Source organism: Lathyrus oleraceus, chromosome 7, assembly GCF_024323335.1.
Source record: "Lathyrus oleraceus cultivar Zhongwan6 chromosome 7, CAAS_Psat_ZW6_1.0, whole genome shotgun sequence".
NCBI lineage: Eukaryota > Viridiplantae > Streptophyta > Magnoliopsida > Fabales > Fabaceae > Lathyrus > Lathyrus oleraceus.
This window is the reverse complement of record NC_066585.1, coordinates 260,693,295-260,708,923: the sequence shown is the minus strand read 5'-3', so window position 1 is coordinate 260,708,923 and position 15,629 is coordinate 260,693,295.

The window sequence follows — 15,629 nt, the reverse complement described above, 5'->3', positions numbered from 1 at the left end:
TTGCCACACTTGAAACACTTCTTCTCAGCACTGGTACACTCATGGATACGATGTCCAGCCTGACCACATCTGTAACACTTAGCAGGGGCACTGGAGTCTCCCCCACTAGGTCTCCTCATCCCACTCTGTCTCTGGAAACCTTTACCAGCTGCATACGGTTTCCCACGATCATTCTGATTCTTGCCTTTCCTATCAACCCTCTGCTGATAGCTCTCCGCTCTGGCCTTGGTATCCTGTTCAAAAATCCTGCAGCAGTCAACCAAGTCAGAAAACACTCTAATCCGCTGATACCCAATAGCCTGCTTGATCTCGGGACGTAACCCGTTCTCAAACTTCACACATTTTGAAAATTCCCCAGTAGACTCATCATAGGGAGTGTAATACTTTGATAGCTCTGTGAACTTAGCAGCATACTCAGTAACAGACCGGTTGCCCTGCTTCAATTCTAAGAACTCTATCTCTTTCTTTCCTCTGACATCCTCTGGAAAGTACTTCCTCAGGAATCTCTCTCTGAACACCGCCCAAGTGATCTCAGCACTCCCAGCAGCTTCCAACTCAGTGCGGGCAGCAACCCACCAATCATCTGCTTCCTCTGACAGCATATATGTACCGAACCTGACCTTCTGGTTATCGACACACTCAGTCACTCGGAAGATCCTCTCGATTTCCTTCAACCACTTCTGAGCACCATCTGGATCGTATGCTCCCTTGAACATTGGAGGATTGTTCCTCTGGAACTCACTCAGTTGACGAGCAGCTCCCAGTCCCACAACATTCGGATTCCCTCCAAGTACTCCAGCTAGCATACCCAGAGCCTCGGCAATCGCAGCATCGTCTCTACCTCTTCCAGCCATCTCTATTCTGAGAACCCAACAAGCAAAAACAATAAGTACTGATAGGGTTACACAACACCTATCACATACAGGGAAACAGAATAATTACGACTCGACTCGACCGACTATGCTCTGATACCACTAATGTAACACCCTTCTAAAATACCCCAATAATTAATTAATTCAACAAAATATAAATCAGAGTAGATATGCAATTTAAGGGTGTCACACTTGACACTTCACACCATTCACCATAATAACTTGTCATGCTCATTTATTAATCAAAATAAAACATTGCACAATTCGCAGCGGATAGAGATCTAATCAATCATGCAAACCATGTAACACATTACATGTAAAGTTGTTCAACAACCAAAATGAAAACAAAGTAAAACATCCCGTCCCGATGTTACATCTACCATAGCATGACCCACTAAGGAACTACACTAGACTCCAAGCACTAGCTTCTACTCAATCACTCCTCGTTACCTAAAACATAGTTGTAAGGGTGAGTTCCTCAATCGATATAATAAGCATTATAAAATATCATGTAATGCTAAGTAAATTAACACATTTCATCACCCTAATCATATCACACATTCAGCAACGGCAACATCAACTCATAATCATACTCAACACAACACAACACAAAACACACGTATAATATTGGAATACATCCATTCATATTATACGTCATACATACGTTATGCAATGAGACTCCATGCATGCGGTACCGACTATTCGTGAACACATAGTTCAACCTCACCGATCAAATCCAGATACGGCTACCAAGCTCACTAGTCCCACTCATTTGAGACCTAGTGACTCACTCACTAATTCCTCACCATGGGAATTAGCTACCACCCCAAGGGCTATGCTATGCACGCTAAATCACCTAGCATGCAAACATCAACAACAATCCACAATAACTCACTCACTAATTCCTCACCATGGGAACTAGCTACCACCATAAAGGCCATACTATGCACGCTAAATCACCTAGCATGCAACCATCAACAACAATCCACAATGGACATATGCTCACACTCTAAGCCATAAACAGTCCATCCACAATTGCATACATAATAGATATCTTCACAGCATTATGCATACCATCATACATCATCAGCATATTTATCACATAATCATATCATGTCATGCCAAATAATAAATCACAGTATTAGCACACTCTACTAATACCTATACTGCTCAAAACAACGGGAAATGATCCCTACTCTATCATACATCAGCCAAATTACATCACTCAACTGAAACGACCAAAACTGCACAACAACAGCTCAGAAAAATCAAACATCTGTCCATACGCGTATAGCCTGTCTCATACGCGTATGATATGCATACCACTCCTCCCATACGCGTACCAACAGAGACAAAACTACGTTAGAACATCATCTTCTTCATTCATACGCGTATGGCCTCACCCCATACGCGTACCAGGCCATCTCATACGCGTATGGCCTAGTGTCATACGCGTATGACCAGAAACCAAATTCCAGATCTGCTACGAGATTTCTCAGATCCAACCTCCCACAGTCCAATTTTTACACAGCATTCGTTCATGTTATCTAACACAGATCATACCCATTCAATTTCACAATTTCTAACCTTATTACATCTAATTCCTACGAATTTTCTTCAATTATAGACCCATATCTCATTCATCCACAATTTCACAATTTGCAACATTCATCATCCAAATTAGAGTCGATTCAATAGCTTATTACTACCCATTACATGTTAACCCATAATACCCATTAAACGACGATAAACCCCCCTTACCTGAGTTAATCCGGCAAATCCTTTAGCTTCAAGCTTTTCCCTTCTTCAACCCTTGTTCTCTTGCTCTTCCTCCTTGCCCTTTTCTCACTTTCTGTCGCTTCTCTGGTTTTCACGTGAAAAACCCTTTTTACCAAATGGAATTCTTTATATATATTCCAACTTTATTATTCCAATAATAATAATCCAATAATATTCCAATTATTTAATTAAATTAATAAATATACTATTAACTTAAATTAAATAATTATCATATTTTATCGGGGTGTTACATAATTTACCCCTTACCCAGACTCTCTGATCTTTTCATTGGTTTTCTACGTGTAAAACTTCTTAGGCTTTTGTTCGCTTTTTAGCCAATCCTTTGGATAAATAAAAGTGCGATGGCGACTCGATTACTTTGTATTCTTTGCTTATGGTTTAAACAATAAATCATATAGCGACGAATACACCGCTACACCCACGTTAGAAGAGTTTGCTCATTTGCTATAGTTACTGGTCAAAGACCAAGTCCCCTACATGATTGAAGATGATTTCCCGGATTCTGCAAATATAGCTCAGGCCTTGTGCATGAAGAAGGATTTGATCGAGTCTACTCTCCGAATTAAGGGTAACACACAGGGCCTCCTGTCTAAGTTCTTATTCGAGAATGCCATTGTGTTTGCCACAGCGGAAGTTGGGACACCTTTTATGCCAACTTCGCACTACTCATTTATGGTTTGGTACTATTCCCAAGTGTTAAAGGTTTCGTTGACAAGACCACCATCACCATATTCATCTCCCAGAACCCAGTTCCTACCTTACTAGCTGATGTCTTCTTCTCTTTCCATTGGAGAAACATGAAGAAAGGGGAAACTATCAATTTTTTGCATTCCTCTACTTCAGAAGTGGATCATGTCCTACTTACCGAAGAAAAGGCCGTTTGTGGATAATGTGGGTGCTCTGAAATGGTCACAGAGGTTGATGTTATTAGATGCTGAAGATGTCGTCTGGTATAGTCATGATTACGTGAAGGTAGAGTTGATCTTCCGATGTGGGGGATTTCCAAATGTTTTGCTCGTCAGAACAAAAGGGGGTTTGATCAACTATAACCCTGTTCTCTCATTGCGACAGTTGGGGTATCCACTCAAGGAGAAGCCTGAAGACCGCCTGTTGGAAGAACTACTGTTAGCTGAAGGGGTTGAAAATCAGGAGCTGATGAAGAGAGTATGTAGAGCTTGGGGCAAGATACAGAGAATTGGGAAGAAAGAACTGGGAAAATATCTTTGTACTGTAATAGAACCATATGCTAATCGGGTGAAGTCAAAGGCCAAGATGATCAAATTGTCGTACCCATGGGAACCTTCCATGTGTATCAAGACCATCAAACCACCTGCCGTCGTCATTTCTGAATTAGATCGCCTTAAAGAAACCATCAATAAGTTGGAGAAGGAGAACGCGGACCTCCATTCCAGCCTAGGAAAGGTCACCTCAGAAAAGGATGCTTTAAAAGCCAGCCTCAGTCAGAAAAGAGAAAGGTTCAACAAAGCAGATACCGACAATCAGATTGAGCAAAACAAAAGAAAGAAGGTAGGAGATGCCTTGAAGGGATCTTTTGAGACCATCACAAACAAGAAAAAGGAATTAGTTGAATCCTAATACCGAGCATGCAAACTGGAGATTGACTACCAAGGCCAGATCAAGACTCTGCAAGACCAATTGGAGAAATGTCAAAAAGAGTTTAAGGACAAGCAAACCCGTGCCAAGAAGCTGGAAGTAACTCTCTCACAACTCCAGAGTGACATTGACAAAAGGTTTGAAGAGATACGAGCATTGAATGGTTAGGCACATCGAAATTTAGAAGAAAGGAACTAGCTGAAAGAGGAAGCTACTCAGTGGGAAATCCAGAGTCATCATTTGCAAGTCCTCCTAGACCTAATCACTCCTTATTGCGCAACCTCATCAAGGATCCTCAGTATTGGATTGATAGACATTCCCGCCTGGCCAAATTTTCTAATCAGTCACTCGAGGACCTTCCTGGATTGCTGAAGAAGGCTTATGCTGTCATGTTCCCTCATAACACTCCGTGGGCCGTTTTCCATTTTGTATCAGTGTGTAGGGTGATTATGGAGAGGATCAAGTCTAACCTCCATGCCAATTCATTAAAATGATCTTGAGTTGTAATAATTTGTATTGTTTGACTTTCAAATGAATAAAAGAGATTTTGTTGAAATATTTCTATTGTCTTATTCCTGCTCACTGTATGACTATATATGCACACTGACACACTGGCACCCTAGAAATATTTTTCTTATTTGCTAACATGCATTTATTACATTCATACATTCATTGCACATGGCTAACCAGAAAACAAAATGCTTACCATCACCATTTTTCCACAACAAAAATGACAACTCGTCATCACTATTTCACACGTGCAAACAAATCAAGGATAATGGTTGATTTTGAATCCGACAACGCTGCTGTCTGTGAACCTCTCACCCAAGTCCAGGGAAGAATGAACCTCTTTCAAGGGAACATGGAGGTCATCTTGGAACTCCTCCAGACTCAGAGGACTTCTACCTCGGCTAACCCTGCTGATGTCAACGTCACCCATGCTGCAGGGGTGACCAATCCTATTGTTGTTGCTGGTGCTACCGTCGAAACTCTGGTGGAGACTATAGTACCAACTACTAGGAACTATTAACTAGTCCCCGCTGATTTGAGTAGGCTTGTTGCTGCCTACCCCTGGGGGATGCCCCAAAACTTTGTTGCTCACTTCGCCAATGGGGATGCTTTCTTCCCTCATCCAACTCTCACTGCCCCTACTGCTGCTGGAAACATTGTTTTCCCCTGAGGTGTGCCCACTGTCTAGACTTCTCTGGTTGATGATGCCAACCCTGAGGACAATCAAGGTCAGGTCCCCAATGAAACTTGTGACGCTGAAGGCGAATACCGAGGCCTGCGCCTCCAATTTCAAGTTCCTGCCCAGGATGCTCAACCTATGAGTACAGCTTAAGTTGCTCCGTTCAGTTACCCTGGGGAAACTTCTATGCCCATGTTGACTTATGCACCCACCCCAGTATGTGCAAACTGGGGCACCTCAGGCCCCTAATGCTCAGGCTGGAGGATAGTATCCTCACATGGTGCATTCTGCTCAAACAATGTCTTCTGGTTTCTCCTATCCATCACAAATGTTGTTTGCTCCATAGAATGTGCTTGTTCAGGAAATAGCTCCAGAAACCTCTCGACCAGCCAGTCAAGTTGCTCTCCCCGCTGTTCATTCGGCCAAGCCAGTGGATTATCAGTTGTTAGATGACAGAATAAGGGCTATTAAGGGTTTCTCAGCCTTTGGTATCGACGCTCAAGATCTTTGCCTAGTTCCAAATGTGGTGCTTCCACAAAAGTTCAAGGTGTCAAACCTCTAGAAGTGCAAAGGTCTAAGTTGCCCTCGTAGTTATATCACAATGTATTGCAGAAAGATTGCATCATACATTAATAATGATGACTTGATGATCCATTGTTTCCAGGATAGTCTTTCTTGAGCTTCTCTAGACTGGTACATGGGTTTGGAACACACCAAGATTCGGTCCTGGAGAGACCTATCTGAGGCATTTCTGAAACAGTACAAGTATAATCTTGATATGGCTCCGATAAGGCTGCAGTTATAGAATCAATCGCAAAAATCCAATGAAACCTTTAAAGAGTATGCTCAGCGTTGGCGCGAGATGGCGTCCAGGGCCAAACCAGCATTGTCAGATGATGAACTTGTCGATATCTTCATGGGCACGCTCCAAGGACTGTATTATGAGAAGATGATTGGGAGTTCGTCTACAAGCTTTGCAGATATGGTAACTATCGATGAACGTGTAAAAAATGGGTTGAAATCAGGGAAGATCACAAATACAAACGCTCTGCAAGCTACGAACAAGAAGTCACATGGGGGATTCACAAAAAAGAAAGAGGGGGAGACAAATGTTGTGACGGCAGGTGTCCACCCCCAATATCAGTTTTCGATGGCCCTTATGTCGTATTATCCATATCTATATGTTGCCGCTATGTAGTATCAACAACCATCATGTCAGTATCAGCCACAGAAAAGTAATCAACAACCATCACCTGCTCAGAAAAATCAGAATCAACAATACAACCGTGACAACAAAGGACAAGGTTGAGGTCATAATAATAGGAACAATTTTGGTAATCGCCCCCAGATTGATAAAATTCTGGTACCGTGTGCTGAATTAGTGCCATATTTGATTCACGTAGGGGCTATTGTACCAAAGGAAATCCATGCAGCCTCTCCTCCGTTTCATCCTAAGCATGATCCTAATGCCTCGGGCGCTTACCACGTCGGGTATATAGGGCACTCCACTGGAGACTGTTGGGCCCTCAAATACAAGGTCCAAGAATTGATTAATCAGGAGATCTTGTCTTTCTCTGAGGAAAAACCCAATGTGAAAACAAATCCCTTGCCAAATCTTGGTGGTTCAGCAGTCAATGTTGTGATCGAAGAGGAAACAACTGAATCCGTACTGAGGGTCGACGATGTAAAGACTCTGTTATCAATTGTGTTGAAGAGACTTGAACAGTTTGGGTTTCTAGTAGGTATACATGATGATTGCACAGTATGTGAGTATGATCCAGCCAATTGTGACGAGTTAAGGGGTTGTGTGCAAGAGCTGGTGGATCAGGGGTTGATACAATTCTCCAAGACCAGGGCAGTAGAAGATGTTGCAGTAATCGAACCAATAACTATTGTGTATAGGAAAAAGAAGGTTGAAGCTCCTCCCAATAGGATTCAGCCAATTCATTTACCTGTTCCCAGTCTGTATCAGAACACCAAGGCAATGCCATGGAATTATGAGACAACAGCGTATTTGGATGGAAAAGAAATTCGTATTCCTGACACCTAAATCGTCAATATAACTGGAACGGGAGACATGACTCGCAGTGGCCGTGTATTCACTCCACATTACACTTCTAGGGTGTCTCCATCACCCACAATCATCCCACCTAAAGAGAAGGTTATTACTACTCCCTATCCGCAAGCAGGGGTAACTGTACTTGCCACTCCAAACATGACGATTGTTCCAGTGTCAACAAATGTTATCGCCAGCAAAGCTGCAGAATCAGAAGTGTTTAAAGGTAAAGGGACGATGGTTGAGAATGAGCAAGTTGAAGATCATAAGAAAAGCATCACTTTTGAGGAAAGCCAAGAATTCCTCAAATTCATCAAGAAGAGCGACTTCAAGATCATCGATCAGTTAAACCAGACTCCGTCCAAAATCTCCATTTTTTCTTTGTTGTTGAGTTCTGAGGCTCACCGTAAAGCATGGTTGAAAGTTCTTAATATCGCTCATGTGATGCAAGATATCACGGTCGATCAATTTGAAGATGTGGTTACTAATATCACTGCCAGTAGGTATTTAGGATTTAATGAAGCAGAACTGCCTCCTAAGGGAAACGCCCATAATAAAGCACTACACATTTCAGTCATGTGCACAGACTCTCTCATATCTCGAGTCCTCGTTGATATCGGTTCTTCGCTTAATGTACTTCCAAAAAGCTACATTAAGCCAATTACAGTTTAAAGGGCCTGAGATGAGGCCTAGCGCACTGATTGTCCGAGCTTTTGATGGTTCCCGAAGACAGGTTATTGGGGAAGTGAGTCTGCCTATCTGTGTCAGACCTCACCAGTTCAGCATCACCTTCCAAGTTATAGATATCAACCCAACTTACATTTGTTTGTTGGTTAGACTGTAGATTCATGCCGCTGGGCAGTCACCTATATGTTGCACCAAAGGCTGAAGTTCTTGATTGATGATAAACTGGTAATCGTGTATGGTGAAGAAAACCTGTTGGTTAGCGAACTCTCTTCATTCAGATATGTTGAAACAGATGAAGGGATTGTTGAGATTCCACTCCACTGTTTAGAATTTGAAGAAGTCAGTTCGGTTACCGCCAATCACGACCAATCATCCGCCACCATTCTATCCTCAGTCAGAAGCGCCAAACAGACATTAGAAAAGGGCCCACATCCCGGTTGGGGTAAAGTTATTGACGTGGCAGAAAAACGCGACAGATTCGGTATCGGTTATCACCCATCAGCGTGCAAAGCAAGCCCAAAGAAGGAGCAGTTCAACCCTATCAAATTCAGCAGCGTCGGCTTTCAAAATGATCATACTGTGGCAGTCATTGGGGAATCCAGTGGCAGTAAACCGGAGACTCCTATCCTCATACACAGATGTCCTCCAGGGTTCAAATTCCCCAACTAGACGACTTTCGTGATTCACATAGTGTACTCGGAAAAAACGTAATGCATTTTATTTTCTCCATCCCTTATCCTCCTCCGAGACAAGAGGATAGCTTGTAAGAGCCTCCATGTTTAAAAGTATTATGTGAATAAATAAAAAGTACTTTTTGCATGCAAAACTTGTGTTCCCTTTTCTTTCAGTTATTTTTACTTTTTCACTAAGACAACTAAATGGCAAAAGATTTCTTTTCCTTTTTTTCACTTTATTAAAAAGCATACTAAAATAAGCTCATCATATGTAGAGAAAACAAAACTATTGATTACAATATGGCAAGAATCAACTGTAATTCTGGATTTCCAATCAACCAAGCTGAAGATGACAGTGAGGAAGATTATGAATTACCAACTGAACTAGCACGGCTCCTTGAGCACGAAGAGAAAGAGATTCATCCATACAAAGAACCAGTGGATGTCATTAATTTGGATTCTGAAACCGATAAAAAAGAAGTAAAAGTTAGGGCATCTCTTGCCAAGCATGTACACTCCGAGTTGGTAGAGTTATTGCATGAGTATGTTGATGTCTTCGCTTGGTAGTATCAAGATATGCCAAGGTTAGACACTAGAATCGTTGAACATCACTTGCTACTCAAACCTGAATGTCCTCCCGTCAAGCAAAAGCTCGCAAGGACTAGACCCGACATGGCACTTAAGATCAAGGAAGAGGTTAAGAAGCAATTTGATGCTGGATTTTTTGCCATTTCTGAGTATCCACGGTGGGTTGCTAATATCGTTCCAGTTCCAAAGAAAGATGGTACAGTCAGAATGTGTGTAGATTACCATGACCTCAATAGAGCGAGCGCAAAGGATGACTTCCCTTTGCCTCATATTGATGTCTTGATTGACAATACAACTCAATTTTCCGTATTTTCCTTCATGGATGGGTTCTCCGGGTATAATCAGCTAAAGATGTCACTAGAAGATATCGAGAAGACAACTTTCATCACACCTTGGGGAACTTACTGCTACAAAGTAATGTCGTTCGGCTTGAAGAATGCAGAGGCAACATACCAACGTGCCATGGTAACCCTCTATCATGAAGAGATTGAGTTTTACATGGACGGCATGATTTCTAAATCCAGAACTGAGGAGGATCACTTAGTGAACCTAAAGAAATTATTTGTCAGACTCCGAAAGTTTAAGTTGCGTCTGAATATAGCTAAGTGGACTTTTGGGGTCCGATCCATAAGCTCATGTGTTTCATAGTCATCCAAAAAGGTATTGAGGTTGATCCTGACAAAGTTCGAGCCATCCAAGAAATGTCATCTCCCCGAACAAAAAAAGAAGTCTGAGGTTTCCTTGGTCGACTCAACTACATCTCCAGATTCATATCACATTTAACAGCTACCTGCGAACCGATATTCAAACTGTTGAGAAAGAGTCAATCGATTGTGTGGAATGACGATTGCCAAGCAGCATTCGACAAAATACAAAAAAACTTGCAAGAACCACCAATCTTGATACCACCGGTTCCTAGTAGGCCTCTCATCATGTAACTCACATTACTCGATGAATCTATGGGTTGCATTTTGGGTCAACATAACGACACAGGCAAGAAGGAACATGCTATTTACTATTTCAGCAAGAAATTCACTGAATGTGAGACTAGATACTCACTTTTGGAGAAGACTTATTGTGCTTTGACTTGGGATGCTCGACGCCTAAGACAATATATGATTTGCCATACCACTTTATTGATATCCAAAATGGATCCGATAAAGTATATCTTCGAAAAGCCTATTGTTACTGGTAGGATTGCCCAGTGGCAAATGTTGTTGACCGAGTATGATATCCAATATGTGACCCAAAAAGCGATAAAGGGTAGTGTTCTGTCTGACTACCTTGCTCACCTACCTGTTGAAGGTTATCAACCGTTGAAGTTTGCTTTTTAGACGAATACATCATGTTTATCAGAGACTTCACTATGCCAGGCTCCGAGATAAGCCCTGAGGAAGGCCCTGAACCAGGATCACGATGGACGCTCGTGTTCGATGGTGCTTCCAATGCTCATGGTCATGGAATAGGTGTTGTTATCACTTCTCCCACCGGTTTCCACCTTCCATTCACCGCTAGATTATGTTTTGACTGCACCAACAATATGGAAAAATACGAAGCATGTATCTACGGTTCGGAGGCGACCATCAACTTAAGGATCAAGATTCTTGAGGTATACGATGATTCAGCTCTGGTAATAAGTCAGGTAAAAGGTGATTGGAAGACTCGGGATAACAAGTTGATACCTTATAAGAGCATATCAGAAAACTGTGTCAGACCCTGATTTTGGCCTGAAACTTTTCCCAGTCAATCACTCGTATGGTCATAAAATTTTGTTTCATGCTTAGATGATGGCCCCAAAATTTAAATTTGATTGAAATTTTGTCTGTCCTATGGACGAATTGGTACATCATGTACCATGGTGTAGTTTTGGATCAAAGGAAAGTTAATTTTGGTTGAACGCCAGAGTTTGAGCCATCATGAATATTTGTTGAGGATTTGGTCTCATTTAATAGTATTTTCTTTTGGGCCTCATTTTTAAATTTACTTTTTTCATACGCCCTAAGACAAGATTATATGTGCATCTTACTCGTCATCTCACGCCATATTTCCATTTTAGTAAAATAAGTCATACAAATTTTTGAGTTACATGTATTTGGTTTTGAATCTTTGATTTGAACTTTAAATGTGGAAACATTTAAGGTGGATCATTTTGCTCTTGGAAATTTATAGGAAATGTGCTAAAATACTTGTATTACAAGAAGATTCATGAAGTTACAAATGACATATAACTTAAGTATGATTTGTGTATATTTTTGTACATGTTGAAAGTTCTCTTTTACGTTGCAAGTTCTCCATAACATCGATAATAAGTCATGACCGAGAGAAGGTATAAACTTGACTTTCAGAATTGCCTCATCCTCTTCATTTGGCCATGTGTTCTTTATCTTTAACCCAATCTTTGATCGTCACACTAAGTGGAAGAGACACCTTTGAGTTGTTTCTCTTCTCCAAAGAAGCCATGTCCATGTTTAGCAAGAAAGCCTGCCACAAAAGGAGAAAACAACATGAGAGCATAATGTTAACACGATGAGTACACAACATAACCAGAACGGGAGCCTAAACTCAATTCAAAATTCCGGTTCACCAAGGCCATTCAAACGAACCAAATTCAATTTGGTAAAGCTACGGCAGTGAAGCCAAATTAACAACGTCGTATCCGAACAGGCCCTGCAACAATGAGTAGCACATAGATATTTGAGGTTTAATTGAAACATTTCCAAAATTCACAGCGGTAAATTTACTTGTTACTAACAATAAAGGATTAATGTAAGTGGAGAAGAGGGACCACAAAGTGGCAATGCGGACAAAATTCCAGGACACTCCGTACCGACACTCACTACCACTCACATAAAGTTCTTGAGTACCACTACTAACGGCTAAAAAAACAATCAGGGGGGATTCGGGGGGACCGCTGAGAAAAAAATCTCTTCACAAATTCACAATAAATCGGATATACATAGGGGAACAAAGGGAGAGGAAAGGGAGAGAACTTTCAGTGTTCAAAGAACAAAAAGAGAAAAACCATATTTTCTCTTTGACGGAAAGACGAAACAGTGAGAACAAATAAGAAGAACAAAGTACAAGTTGTGAAAAGATTCAGGAAAAGCTTACATATCCATCAGTTGGTTGGTATTGCATCAACGACTACCGAACGCAGGCGTAAAAAAAAGAAGGGAGAAGCAGGATGATGGAGGTTATTTGAGAACGAGAATATTATCGTTTTGTCGCACCGTTTCTGAAACCACATCGAGCCTCTTACGAGTAGGTAAGCTTCGAAGTTCTTTTTTCCATCTCATATGGGTTATCCAGTAGAACTCTTTTTGTGGCTCCATTTTTATTTTGGATTATGTTTAATCCGCAACTTTTGATTCTTATCCTCCAGTTTGGTTTAGGAAAGGTTTAACGTTTTTCTTTTGTTACCGATCTTTGTAGTTGGTTGTGTTTTTGGTTAATGTGAGGGAAGATCCATGATCCATGGTGATAATAGTTAGGTTCAGGTTGTGTTTGGTTGTTGTTGGAAGTTTCATCGTCGGAGAAGACGGTGGCGGCCTCCGCTTCTCCGGGAAGGGTTGGTGAGAGAGGTTTTCGTTTTCAGAATGTGTGTTTTGGGTTTTTGAAGAGAAAGTCGTTTAAAAGGACAGGTTGTGTCGTTTGATCTTTTGGTTTTATTGAATTTTTGGTTGGCAAGACACGGTGGTGACAAGTGTCTCCACCCTTGGACACTTGTCATCAGCTACTCCTTCATTCGCCAATTCCCGTGTACCGCGTCTCACAGCAGCTCGCGTGCTCCTGCATTTTTCTTCCTTTATGATTAATGGACCAAATCAGATATCCATATCTAATGGTCATAATTGAAGCCCCGAGTCAACGGTTTGACTAGGAGACCATGTGATCTCCCTTAGCGTCATTGGCTTATTTAGCATTTTGGAGCCTCTTTCTGTTGCTCCTTACACCTCCCAGACTTTACTGTTTGGTGCATCTCATTTGGGCCTTTTTTATTTTATTTTTGTTTTCTTTAGGGCTTTTTTTTATTGTTTTATTTCCTTTCTTTTTTGTTCTTTCTTTTTTGATTATTTTGTTTGCTTGATTGTTTATTTATCTCCCTCTCTTTTATTTGTTGTTGCATTTGAATGATTAATTATATTAAATAATCTTGCTTGATTTAATTAATTGAATACTTTGATTGATTTTTATTAAATAGCTTTATTTTGATCCAATTAATTATTAATTTATCTTTTTAAATTTGCTTGAGTTTATTTCATGACCGTTTGATAGTTACTTGAGCAGTTTGTATCCCATTCTAATTACCCTTTGTGCTTCATTATTAAGATCTATTTTCTTTTTACCTTAAGCTTAATATTGACATCAAAATAAATAAAATATCAACTATTTTTTGATTCAATGTCGAGCCCCTGTTTCCATACCCTTGTAAGTCGATTGCTTCTAAGCATCGCCATCAACCTCACATAGCTTACTCTTGGGCTTCCTTACAATGAGACGGTTCTCTTGCACCTATACTCATACATTGCATTGCTTTTTTATGGGACCCGATTTAATTCTTTCATTATTTTGAATCCTCATTCGACAAAATGTACCCCCATTCCCATGGCATGTAATAATTTTATCGCTTTTTATTTCGTTATTGTTTGTTTATTTAGTTAGGTACTAACACAAGAATAAAACCAACTTCTTTTTAAAAAAAGATAAAAAAATAATGACTCAACCCAACGTCGAGTATTTTCTCAATAAACAAATCCATCCATTTCCATTCATCCATTTCTATTCATCCATCAATCCATTCCCTTTCTTTCAAACCATGTCATTCAAATCTTTCTCAATCGCTCATCAAATGCCTGATCCAATGTCAAACCATTTTCACAATAAAAACTCAAAATACTTAATTCCTATGTAATACTTTTCAATAAAAATGGAAATGGAACGTGGTGGATACCACGAGCTCCTGAGACTAAAATTCGAGATGGATATCTCGCCTGTCTTAGCTCTTGCCATCATCTAAAATCATCAACACGGTTTCGTCAAACCCTTTCTCAATCAAATTCAAAAACACTTAATTCTTATTAAATACTTTTGCAAATAATATGGAAATGGAATATGGTGGATACCATGCACTCTTGATACTAGGATTCGAGATGGATATCTCGCCCATCCAAGTTCTCGCCATTACTCAAAACACATCAAACCAATCAAATTCTTTTCTCGCCGCCATGCGATTGACCCTTAAAACCCTTTTCTCAAACAAAAGGTATTTTGTTTCAAGACGATGCAAAGCAATGTTTCATCCACTTGAACGTGTGAGTAAGCTTGTGACGTTGCCCACGAATGTTGATTTGTAAATCCATTCGGCAGTGATGCGAACGTCCCCTTCTCCACTTGTTTTGGGTAGTCGAACAATGTTTTCATCGATTAACAGAAAGTAGCTTTCGCTAAAATCGACCAACAAATAAACATTTTTCTACCCAGAACTACGTAAGCCTTAAGTTCTCTATTGCACCCGGAGATACGTAGAAGCAGGATTTGTAAATCTTGTCAAGCCAATTAATAAAAAACTTAGGTTTAGTCTCCTTCGTCGAAAATCCAAAAACATTCTTCTCTCTTCCATTCTTTCTTTCCCACCTAATAACTTGAGAAGCCTAACATTTCAAACTAACACTAACGCGCACAACTAACCTAACGGTTCCCGTTGAGTAGAACGGGCGTGAGGGGTGCTAGTACCTTCCCCTTGCGTAATCGACTCCCGAACCCTAATTTAGTTGCGACGACCATAATCATTGTCGTTCTTTCTTGGGTTTTATCTATATTTCCCCTTTCTTTTTTAGGAATAAATAAAGTTCGGTGGCGACTCTGTTCAGTCCATCATTGCGAGTGTGCGATTGCACTTCGCTAGGTCGTGTTCTCACATTTTTTCGAGGTACGACAGATGGCGACTCTGCTGGGGACCGCTGGTTTCCCTTAGTGAGTCAAGCCTAGTTAGGATGTTTGTGTGCCTTGGTTTGTTTACTTGTGTGGCTTTTTCTGTATTGCTTATGTTATCTTTATTGTTATATTGATATATCTGTTGTATATTGGTTCCATTATGATGTTGGTATTTGGATATTCTGATTGCAAACCATGTGAGAAAGACTCTATAC